The sequence below is a fragment of the Macaca nemestrina genome, chromosome 7 (genome assembly GCF_043159975.1).
Source record: "Macaca nemestrina isolate mMacNem1 chromosome 7, mMacNem.hap1, whole genome shotgun sequence".
NCBI classification, from domain to species: Eukaryota; Metazoa; Chordata; class Mammalia; order Primates; family Cercopithecidae; genus Macaca; species Macaca nemestrina.
In genome coordinates this window covers 81422344-81435051 of record NC_092131.1, presented here as the reverse complement: position 1 = coordinate 81435051, position 12708 = coordinate 81422344, and the positions used below count along the sequence as shown (strand labels likewise).

Here is a 12708-nt window from a genome sequence, read left to right as displayed (position 1 = left end):
GAAAGGGTTTCAGATAGATGATGGTCCTTGAACTGAGACTTGATGGATACATACCCGATGTATTTGTGTATTTTTACAGTTGTGCATTTTTACACAAATATGTAAACCAACATTTAGACCAAAGGACTATACTAAAAGAGTTTAGTTCACTTGCCCAAATTTAAATAGCTAGTTAGTGATGTAGCCAGGATTCAAACTCGGATCCTCCCTATTCCAAAGTCTATGTTTTTATTGATTTCCCTACCTCAGTTGTGTGTGTGTCTCTGCATGTATGTGTGTTTATGTGTGTATGTAATATATATATAATGTATATGTGTATATATATATTATATATATGAGACACTCAAATCAAATAAGTAGAATCAGCCAGGCTTATTGAAACAACACTAAATTATTCCAGATTAGTATTATCATAATTTAGGGGTACTGTAAGAAGGAGCTAAATCACGAAGGTCCTCACATTCTATGTCCTACAGGCAATGGGGCACCATTGAAGATGGTAAGCTAGGATATCCCATGACAATGTTCATTTTAGAAAGGTTATTCTGGATCAGGTTAGAATAGAAAGAGAAGTAAAATATTTCAGTAGTTATAAAAGGTAAAGCATGAATCAGTATTGTGACAGTGGAAACGGAAAAGAAAAATACATAAGCAAATATTACAGAGGTAGCAGTCATGGGACATGATCCATTGGAAAATGTAAAGAGAGGGTAAGCAGGAAGAGACCTTCCTATTTTTCTGGCTCATTTGACCTGGCACATGATGGAATCAGTTATAGAGTAGAGAGAATAAAGAAAACAGAAGGAAATATATATTGGTGGTAACGTGATAAAGGGTGATGAAATCAGTGATGAAAATGTTAAGAAACCTGAGAAACACATAGGCAGCTGAAATAGATTTCAGGGTGGGTGGGGAGGTGGCCCAGGGAAGATGACTGGGAACTGCATATAGATAGATAGATAGGTAGGTAGGTAGATAGATAGATAGATAGATAGATAGATAGATAGATAGATATAGATACAGATATAGATATTGATATTCTAATGAAAGCATGTAGAAATGTCCCTAAAGCCCTGAGAAATTTTTTATCTAAGAATGGTTGATGGTATATCTACCATAAACTGCAGGGATAGCCCAAATTCTTCATCCCTCCTTACAAAGGGATCTCTTTGCCATGTGGCTTTGTAGTTACTCTCATTAAAAGGTGGGGTTTATTTCTCTGCTCCCTGGATTCTACCTTCAACCATGAAATTTGGTTTGGTCAATGGGAAGTTAGCAGGTATAATGCATGAGGAGGTTTGAAAACATCAGTTATAGGATATAGAGAATCAGTTATAGAGTATACAGAGTAAAGAATACAGGAGAATAAGATATCAGTAATGATGTGGTGAAGAAAGAGGAAATCATTGATAAAAATGTTGAGTCAAGAAACATGAGAAACATTTAGGCAGCTGAAATAGTTTGGTGTGGATAGGGAGAAATAGGCAGTGACAGTTCTGCCTTCTCCTTTTTTGCTTGAAACCATTTACTTATTTATTCTTTTTTTTTTTTTTCCAACTTTCATTCCTCTGCTTTTGCCATGAGAATACAAGTATAGATTGCTGGTGAGAGGTGAGTGAAGCAGAGCTGATTTACTCTAGCCAATACCCAGGCAGTCCGGATGTATGAGGCCCCAATCTAGGACTGCAGAACCCCAGATACGCGGGTGCTCTCACCTGAGACTAGAAAAACTATGTGACTGAGTTCAGCCTCAATCATCAACTTGCGGACTTGTGAGCTAAATGAATGTTTACTGCTATAGGTCATTGAGGCTTTCTGTTGTTTTATAGCCTTATGATGGCAACAGATAACTGATACAGTAAGAAAAAAGATGAAATTGCTTCATTATGGGCATGTTCTGCAAACAATCCTAATTCTCTACTCTTCTTCCCTCAACTAGCCATGGTCATAGCCAAGAGTCATCATCAAGAGAAGAGTCATTGCCAAATTTTAATGTTTTTGAATACATCAAGTAGCAAACTAATTCAATACAGATTATGCGGTAGTTTTGTTAAAACAAAACAAAACCTTCTGTCAGAAGAGCATAGACTATGTCACAGTACATATTCAAACTTAAGGGCAATTATGATTTGGGTATTTGTTTAAGAAATATTTTGAACTGATTTCTAATGATTGCAAGAATTAACCCCACATGTCTTTTCAACCACTTTGACCTTGGTCTCTCTGAGCATAAAATTACTTTTTGGAAACTGGAGCACATACATTGTATCCATAGTTAGATATATCCCCAGGTTAATGTGCCTAAATACACACTAAATTCTGGATATGGGAATGGTGAGAATTTTATAATAGATAAAAAAGAAGATGACAATGGGATGGCTAGTGAAAAGTGGGGAGTATTGTGCTAGAATATAGGTTGGTAAGTCCTTTTTGTTCCAGATTGACCATGTATTATTTTATCTTTTTACCCAATTGAGTATTAGGCAACAGTCTTTCTAGGGATAAAACCATATACTTTTATATATATGTTTTTTTTTTTCTTGAAGAAACACATAAACACACTAAAAACAAAGAAGTCAAGGTAATCTTTCATACATCCAGGTCTATGTTGATGAAAATAGTCCCACATCTTGAGTCTCTTTTTCCTGTGTTCTCTGTGTCCTCTTTTAACAAAAGTCAAAATGGGCAAAGCAAAGGCTAAAAGTCTATTCATTGCTATTTTTATAGTTTACTTTCTTTTTTATTATTCTCCCTCTTCTCATTCCCCAACTTCCCTTTCCCCATAATAAAAGTATAAAAAACATAGGTTACTAACACATCACCACTTACATGTTCCAATGCCCTTGAAGACTTGACTGGGAAGCTTATGAAGTACTTTTACAGTTTTATCTCACTTCACCTTTCCTCCTCTCTGAACTTGTAGGTTTTTCAATCATTCATCCTTAATTCTGTAGTATATTCAGATACACAATCCTTAATTCAGCTTTTCTGCTTTCACCTTACTCATATGAATCCTCATGGTGAAAGTACAATAATGAGAAAAAGGTGGTCTGGAAGTGAGAAGCTATGGCTCCTAGAGGGCACTTCTAATGTGGATAAGGCCTTTAAGTAAACACATTTAATTATTATGCTGTCTATTTATCTCTCTGATTATAAGAATAATAACAACTACCATTCATATGATGCTTAAAGGATTTTAAAAGTGTTTAGCCAGTATTTCATTTGATTCTTTAGGACACTGAAATAGGTAGGATGGATATCATGCTCCCCTATCCACCCTATTCCTTTGATATGAATGAGGAAAGTGAGGCTTAAACAGTTTAAATAATGTGTACAAAGTCTCAGGACTAACAACCAAGTGGGGATCAGAATTCTAATATTATTTCTAGTCCAGACTTCTTTCTATTATACCTTGATGACTGTTGAGATTAAATGTGAGAATTCGAAAAATATTACAGGAACTCTTCTTCTTTCTCTTCAGAACCTAGGTTGTATTATCAAGTGCTATGACTTGGATCTGTGTTCCCACCCAAATTTCATGGTGGAAGATAATCCCCAATGTTGGAGTTGGGAGCCTGGTGAGAGGCAATTGGATCACGGAGGGGAATTTCTCATGAATGGTTTAGTACCATCCCCTTGGTGCTGTCCTGGCAAGAGTGAGAGAGCTCTTGAGAGATCTTGTCCTTTAAAAGTGTGTGGCACCTCTCCCATCTCTCTCTCTTTTGCTTCTGCTTTTGCCATGTGATGTCCCTGCTCCCTCTTTGCATTCTGCCATGATTGTAAGCTTCCAGAGGCCTCCCCAGAAGCAGATACCAGTGTTGTGCTTTCTGTACAGCCTATAGAATCATGAACCAATATAAATCTCTTTTCTTATAAATAACCCAGTCTGAGAGAGCAGACTAATACATCAAAGATAGATAAAACAGAATTTGAGATCTTTCAACTTCTCTTCACTGGTCAAAAAGGAAAGAGGTTGAATGCGTAAGTATGGGGAGGGGATGATATCTATTGAGGATGGGAGACCAGGTCTTCCGAATCTCAAATACTTGCTATTTGTGTGGGTTTATACACATGTTGTGGCAGAAGGGGCCACATCATACAAACTGGGATACTTTTGATTTTCATGGGGATGCTAAACAGACATACGACTGAGAAACAACAGATATAACCTGGGATAGTCCTTGGCAAATTGGAACATATGGTCATTCTAGAGAGTAGAAACTAGGGTCCAGCAAGAAAGCCCTGTTGGTTTGTAAGGGTTGGTAAGCCTTAGGCTAGTTATTAGCATTTGACTTTGCCTTTCCTCCCAAGTTCCCACATCTATCTTCTGGGAGTTAGATTTCATATGTAGCCATATATAGCAATTGGTTATTGTTCAGTTCATACCTTCCCCTTCTCTTCTCTAAAGTAGGTTGTGAAACAACTTTTTTCCAGCAGAGTGACCCTTTATGTTTATGGTATAATACCATGACATTAATTTGTTGTTTTTGCAGTTGATACAAAGCCTACTTTTATTGATTACACAATTTTCTTGTACTGTTTGCAAATGTGTTATAGTTTCTGAATATCTAAAGACCTCAAGGTCTCTCCCTAATATATTTCCAAATAAATAAAACCTAAGTTTTTTCAAAATTCCATTTTTAACTTTGTGGGTTTCTGTGCCCTTGAAGATGAGAAACTAGTTGTTGTGGGCTGAAATGTGTCTCCCCAGTTTATATGTTCAAATTCTAACTCCCAGTATCTCAGGATGTGATTGTATTGGAGATAAGGCTCTTAGAGATGTCATTGCATTAAAATGAGATCTTTAGTGGGGACCTAATCCAATCTGACTGTTGTCTTTACAAAAAGAAGAAATTTGGACATTCAGGGAAACACCAAAACTCTGTACAGGAATAGAGGAAAGAATGTATGAGGACACAGGGAGACAGTGGCCATCTGGAAGCCAAGGAGAGAGGCATCAGAAAAATACCTTGATCATACACTTCTTCAAAACTGTAACCAAATAAATTTCTGTTCCTTAAGCCACCATTGTGTAGTATTTTGTGTGTGTGTGTGTGTGTGTGTGACAGCCCTAGCAAAATGAATATGTTAATTTTCACATATTACTTTGTTACCAATTTGTGAACTTTTTCTTTCTTTTTGTAAATCCACAAAGTCCTTCCTAGCCTAGTTACTGGAGCAATCCTTGCTATTCCCTCCATGTTTATCCTCATACTATTAAAGTGTACTCAGCAGGAGTAAAGTGCTTAAAAAATTTATATATTAAACAAATAGCCCTTGAATTATGTCTCAGGTGCTTTTCAAGCACTATGATGGATTCCAGGATGTAATATGACTTTTAAATTGTTAAGATAACAATATCTGAAGATTAGGTATGTATAAATATTACCATTTTTTTGATACCTGTTACTTAAAAAATGAGAGTAATTTCTTCATGATGCTAACTTTTAAGAGGGGAAAAAAGCCCTGTATTTAAAACAATATTTACTTTAAAGTTAAATTTTTAAAAGTATTTAGAAATGCATCTTTTTAAATATAGAAATTACTAAGTTCATTTAATGGCTAATATAAAATTAGTCTCTAGATAGGTTGTTTTATATTTTTAAAAGTCAACCAGTTGTGGTAGCTCACACCAGTAATCCCAGGACTTTGGGAGGCCGAGGCAGGCAAATCACAAGGTCAGGAGTTCAAGATCAGCCTGATCAATATGATGAAACCCCATCTCTACTGAAAAATTAGGTGGACATGGTGGCATGTACCTGTAGTCCCAGCTCCTCAGGAGGCTGAGGCAGGAAAATTGTTGGAACCCAGGAGGCGGAGATTGTGGTGAACCAAGATTGCACCACTGTACTCCAGCCTGAGTGACAGAGCAAGACTCCATCTCAAAAAGAAAAAAAAAGTCAAAATTGGAGACTCAGAGTGCTCTGTTTTAGGCACTTTCTGATGGTAAGTGCTTCCCCAATTTTGGTTGAAAATATGAACATCAACTGTCCATTGACATAGTTATAATATCAAAACCTTGATGAGGCTATCAACGACTTGGTGAAAATTGTTGTAATGAGGACACTCCCCGCCAATCCTCCGTTTAGCTCACAATGACAAAATGAGCCTTAAGTTTGTAGTTTGGCACTTTCAGGGATGCAATGATTGTATATGGTACTGTTCTGTTGTGCTCTGCCAAAAGTAAAGTGTGAACTAATCCTCCGGTAGTCTAGTAGCACTTTAGCAGCTACTGGATAAAATGAGTTTCTAAGTTAATGTTCTTATTAACAAATGTCAGAAATTAACATATGGAGGGAGCCTGAGGTTGGAATTTTCCTCTCATAGAAACATATCTCTTAGCTCTTATGGGTTTAACAAACTTTTAATATTTTAATGAAGCCCTTTTATGTGCCTATGCTACTTAATATTTCAAATTAGGGTCTGTTCTTCTCCTGATATGCACATGCCACTCCGTTATGAACCATCAAGAGGAGTGTGGTAGGAAAGCCTCTATCTGTATGGAACAGCACATGCCTTCAGCACAGAAGGTCAACAATTGTGCTTTGACTAAGCTAGGGCTACTTAATGAGAACTTCAATGCTTCAGCAAATGTGTTTTACATTTTAGTCAAAGCACCAGAGTTGGATAATGATAAGTTTCAATATGTTCTCAGTCAAAAATATTTTCATAGTTATTTTAATGTCATTCTCCACTTTTAAAAGAACAACACATGCAATCTGTGGTGTGAGGGTTACCTCAGGATTTTCAGAAAAGCAGATTTTAAGCTTTAATGGGTAGTATAACTTGGTTAACTGTCACAATCTCTTTCCATTCAGAGATTGTGAAAAGATCCAATCTTTTCTATTGCTAATGACCAAAATTCAGTGCTTTCGTTTCTTTCGCTAAGGGTCAGTGGTCTACCACTAGGAAAGAGAGATTTTAAAATCTGAAGAAAAAAAATATTTAGCTATGTAACAATAACTAAATGAACAAATAACTAGGAATGCTTGTTTAAGAAAGAAAGAAAAACGAGAGTAATTTCTTCACTGCACTAACATTTAAGAGGGGGAAAAGAAGCACCTGTATTTAAAGCAAAATCTATTTTAAAGTTAAATTTTTAGAAGTATTCAGAAATGCGTCTTCTTTAATATAAAAATTAATATAGGAATTAATGGTGATATAATGCCATTTCTAGTGATGAACAAAAGAATGCTTTGGGACAAAATACTGCTTGAGTAAATCTGATCCTTGGGAAACTTCCCAGTCATTTTTATTTGCCTTCCAGAGGAAATAGCTAGAAATATTTCTGGCCCAATATTACAGACACTAATGGCACTAGTATGGTCCTGAGAGAACTGCTTCTCTGAATTACTGTGGAGAAGAAAAGTACCTGGATTGTTCATCAAAAATCACACATCTTATTTAAGAGTTAATTAGGGAAGAGATGTAGAGGTATACTGCTCCCATAAAAAAAATGTTGAATTGACAGTCTCTAGACTAGAGTTAGTGTCGGAACAAACTGATGAGAATGACAACCTAATGATATATTTGAGAGATTCTAAGCTAAATATTTGAAAATTAAATTATGCACCCACAAGTGCTACCACTGATGCTTTATTCTCTAAGTTAAGGCACATCTCATGAGTCCTACAAAGATCCAAAGTGAAAGGAGTCTAGGAGACTATATAGCACATACTCCTGATTTAATAATGAGGAAGCTGGAGGCTCAGATGCTTATGTTGGGTTATCACCTATTAACACCTTACTGTAAAGTTCATCACATCCTTTACATATGATAACTGGCTGTCAATGTTTTGTTAATGAAGATGTTGTTCAGGAATCAAAAGAAACAACTAAAGCTTTGAAATGTGGGCCAGTTATCTACTTCTGTGTAACAAACTACTGCACAAGTCAGGTCTACAAAGCTATAATCATTTTACTATGCTCATGGAATGACTCCATTACTGGAGACAATTTAAAACAGTTAAGGCTGAAACAGGGCTGGAGGATACCCTTTAAAAATGATTTCTTTATTCACATCTCTAGCAGGTAGAGTAGATGACAAAATAATTTACACAGTTAGGAATGTTGATGGGGGAATCTATACGACTCTACCCCAGGTTGGCAGTTTTACACTGTTGTTTAGGGCTCCAAGAGCAAGTGTACCAGTAAGGAAGGTGAAAGACTGCATAGATATTTTTATGACCTAGTTGTGGAAGCCACATAGTATATTCTAGTGGTACAAACAGTTATGAACCTGCCCAGATTAAAGGAGAAGTGCTGTGAACCTCATCTCACAATGGTAGGAGTGTCAAAGAATTTGTGTTTTTAAACTCTATCGGTGTGGGATAGACTGGAGAAAGAAGACAGTGGTCTAGGTGAAACCCCGATGAGCAGTGACATTCATCATATTCTTTCTCAGCCAGTATCTCTGGTTGTTATTTTTCATTTAGAAGCAAGTGAAAAGGAAAAAGAAAAATATCAAAAAGACAAAATCTGTTTCTTAAAATTCTGTTGTGGTTTTTGTTAAATATTGTGGGATGTTTTTTCCCCAGCTTTTTTTGTAGAAAGCCAAGATCTAGTATCTCTTGACAACCAGTGGTAATAACAAGAAGATGAACATTTAGGGGAGAAAAAAGGGAGAATATTTAAATCATAGTGATTAAGTATATATATATTATTAAATAAATAATTATATATAATTTAAATATATTATATATTTAAATATATTTATATATATTTAAATACATTATATGTAATTTAAATTATATATATATAACTCAGGATATCTTGCCTAAAGATTTTACATTGCTGTAAGTGAAAACTGGGCAAAATACTTTTTCTTTGTTGAGCTTGAAACTTTCTTTTCACCTTGCCTTTCCATTTCTTTTCCACTATAAACACAAGGTTATAAATCTTATAGTAAGGCAAAATAAATTGGCATAGCTATTTAGAGAGAATGAATGATGAATGGGACAAAGGAATTGATTTAATTAGAGTGAATCCTTCAACCTAGTCAAGATTCCTTTTATTGCTTGAATGAGTTTGGATGTCCATTGGCAGTCTGCTGAACTAGGCAGGTTTTTTTTTAAGTAGGAGATTTAGGCCTATAGTGAGGGCCATTTAAATGGTTAGGAAAAGACTTGAATAAAATTTGATGGGTTAAATTTTTATGGTTGTCATTATATCTAGGCCAAAGCCCCTAAAACTGAAATGGTTCAAGTGTTACTTGAGGAGGAGTTAAACTAGGAAGCTATGGATAGCCATCTTTTGTTACATAAATATGAAGAAGCAGTGAAATACTGTGTGGAGATGGATTAGAGAGCAAAGAGAAGGGGTGGAGAGACAGACATAAATGAAAAAACAAAACTGTGCAAACAACTAGAGATGAAATATCTGGCTCCACAAAGATGTAGACAGGAGATCCTGTCTCACTTCCCAATAGCATTCCAGTTTCCTGGTATTAGTTGTTTATTAAATATGGAAAGTATACAGAAAAATTTTATTTCATTTCTGTGAAATAATTATGCACCCAAAATTAATTTACACCATTTACAAACAGTTAATTTGTTTGAATTTGTATTTTTTTGTACTAAAATTGTGCTATGACTTACCTCTCATGTGCAAAGCAAGATACTGAATACTGTGAATGCAGATGCGGTTAACAAAAATGAATCAGACACTGATATTCTCCTCATGGAGTCCAAAAACTGAGAAAGGAAATAAGCTATACACAAACAATAGTACTACAGTGTGTATTCCATAAAATAATTTTAAAAAAGGAAAATTTATTTAACACCAGTGTAAGAATTTGAAATATATTTGTGATCAAAATCCATCAAAATACCTGCTCTTGTAGATCTTATATTCTAGTAGAGAGAGATGCAAAAAATACACAAAAGTAAATTATATAGCATATTAGAAGGCCATTAATACCATGGTTAAAAAATAAAACAGATAGAGCTGATCAAGTGTATAGGATAGATAAAGATACATTTTTAAATAGGATGGTCAGAATAGACCTCACAGAGAAGGTGGCATTTATGCAAAGACTTGAGATGAGGAAATTAGCTATGAGGATATTTTGAAGGACATTCCAGGCAGATAAAAACTAGTCACTGGAAATGCCTGTAATGGAACTTAACTTGGTGTATGGGAGGAATATCAAGGAGACAAGTGTGGCTTGAGTAGAATGAATCAGACAGAAAGGGAAAACCATGAGATGGAAGAGACAATGGGAATGGCTGATCACATATGCCTTTGCAGACTATTGGCTGCTGTATGACAAATGGCAAGAATAGAATCTTAGCAAGTAGTTAGAAGGATTTTGCAAAAATCCACACAAGCAGATAATGGTGGATAAAACCAAGTGATAGTAGTGGAATTACTGAGAAGCAGTTTGATCCTGGATAAAGTTTGAAGGTAGAGTCAAAAAGATTTTCTGATGGATTGGACAGGGTTTGTGAGGGAAAGAAAGGCAGATAAGAGGTTACTGCAAGTTTTTGGCCTGAGTAACTGCAAGGATGATATTATCACTTGAGAGAGGAAAGAGCATTTGTGGATGGAAGATTAGGAGTTCAGTTTTGGACAGATTATGTTTGAAAGGTTTATTAAACATTCTGAAGGAGATAGCAAGTGTTGCAGGAAGTCAGGGACCCCAAATGGAGGGACCAGCTGAAACCACAGCAGAAGAATATAAATCGTGAAAATTTCATGGACATTTATCAGTTCCCCAAATTAATACTTTTGTAATCTCTTATGCTTGTCTTTACTGCAATCTCTGAACATAAATTGTGAAGATTTCATGTACATTTACCACTTCCCTAATAATACTCTTATAATTTCTTATGCCTGTCTTTGCTTTAATCTCTTAATCCTGTTATCTTCATAAGCTGAGAATGTATGTCATCTCAGGACCACTATTGTACAAACTGACTCTAAAACATGTGTGTTTGAACAATATGAAATCAGTGCACCTTGAAAAAGAACAAAGTAACGGCAATTTTCGGGGAACAAGGGAAGATAACCATAAGGTCTGACTGCCAGCGGGGTTGGGCAGAATCGAGCCATATTTTTCTTCTTGCTGAGAGTCTATAAATGGATGTGCAAGTAAGAGAGATATCGCTGAATTCCTTTCCCAGCAAGGAATATCCTGGGGAAGGAATGCATTCCTGGTGATAGGTCTATAAACGACCACTCTGGGAGTGTCTGTCTTATGTGGCTGAGATAAGGACTGAAATACTCCCTGGTCTCCTGCAGTACCCTCAGGCCAACTAGGATTGGGAAATTCCAGCCTGGTAAATTTTGGTCAGACCAGTTCTCTGCTCTCAAGCTGTTTTCTGTTAAGATGTTTATTGAGATAACACTTGTACAGAGGGACATAGACCCTCATCAGTAATTCTAATTTTGCCTTTGTCTTGGGATCTTTATTGCCCTTTGAAGCATGTGGTCTTTATGACCTACTCCCTGTTTGTACACCCCCTCCCCCTGTAAAACTTGCTGATTTTATGGCACAGAAGAAATCACAGTCCTACCGACATGTGAGGTCACCCCTGGAGGCCCAGCTGTAAAATTCCTCTCTTTGTACTCTTTCTCTTTATTTCTCAGACGAACTGACACTTAGGGAAAATAGAAAGAACTTACGTTGAAATATTGGGGCTGGTTTCCCCGATAATCAAGTATGCAGTTGGTACCATAGGTCTGGAACAAAGAAGAGAAGGCTGGGTAGCATAAATCAACTTTATGAGACATTGCAAGTAGATATTTAAGGCCATTAGGTTGGACGAACTCACCAAAGAAGTGAGTGCAGATAAAGAAGAGGATTTATCAGGGATTCAACACTAGGGTATCCAACATTAGGAAGTTGATTCAAAGAGAGATGGCTGCATGTGCAGAGTATAGAGAAATTGTTTTATGTAAAGTAAGATAGTTTTGAATAGGGAACAATTCATGTTATTTCATAGAAGAAATAACATTTTAATTAAGTCCTAAGAGTAGGACGGATTTTGAGTGAGTACAATTTGGGGATTGAGAGTTATGTCATAGAAAAAAAGGAATAGAATGAGCAATATTTGAATGAGGAACAGCAAATATGTCACCCTGACTAGTTAATAGTATACATCAAGGTTTTGCAGTAGGTTATAAAACATATATAATGTAGACCATGCTGAAACCAGTTGAGAAAAATTAAAGGTCTTTGCACACAGAGTGATAAGGTGGGACGGTGCTTTAGAAAGACTAATCTAGCAAGCAGCATGGTATGGGTTAGTTTAAAAGGGGTTGAGTTTTGTTTTCAAAAGGTGGATTAAAGAATAAATAAAACTGTTAGAGGAAGTAGCTAGTTAGGTATGAGCGGAGCAGGAGAGGACACCCGGCCAAAACACACCAGGAGTGTTGACCATCAGGTGATGGTCAAGCAGTTGTTAACCATTTCTCTAAAGTAATAATTGGTTGTAGCCAGCATCAGGGAAATGCAGTCTCCTGATAGATAGAAAACACCTGAAATTGATCAGCAGCTTCCCAATAAGGTCTCAGGAGTTGGGAGAAGTAAGGCAAGATCCCAGAAACAGGCCAACGTATAAAACCCCAAGTCACTTGGTTTCTCGAGCTGCCCTCTTGGCCCTCTTCCAAGTTGCACTTTCCTCTTTTCTTTCCTTTCCTTACTATTCTAAAACTTTTTAACAAACTTTCACTCCTGCTCTGAAACTTGCCTCAGTCTCTTTTTCT

General features: G+C 36.3%; 2 long non-coding RNA genes across 2 annotated transcripts in view; one reads left to right on the top strand and one right to left on the bottom strand.

Moving 5' to 3' along the window:
• LOC139364324 (uncharacterized) overlaps positions 1-12708 on the bottom strand; it is a 50879-nt gene that overhangs the window by 12643 nt on the left and 25528 nt on the right. The window lies entirely within an intron of this gene.
• LOC139364323 (uncharacterized) overlaps positions 1549-12708 on the top strand; it is a 51403-nt gene continuing 40243 nt past the window's right edge. Inside the window, exon 1 of the long non-coding RNA XR_011625975.1 lies at positions 1549-1611. This is a non-coding gene — a long non-coding RNA (uncharacterized lncRNA). The remainder of the gene's footprint in view (positions 1612-12708) is intronic.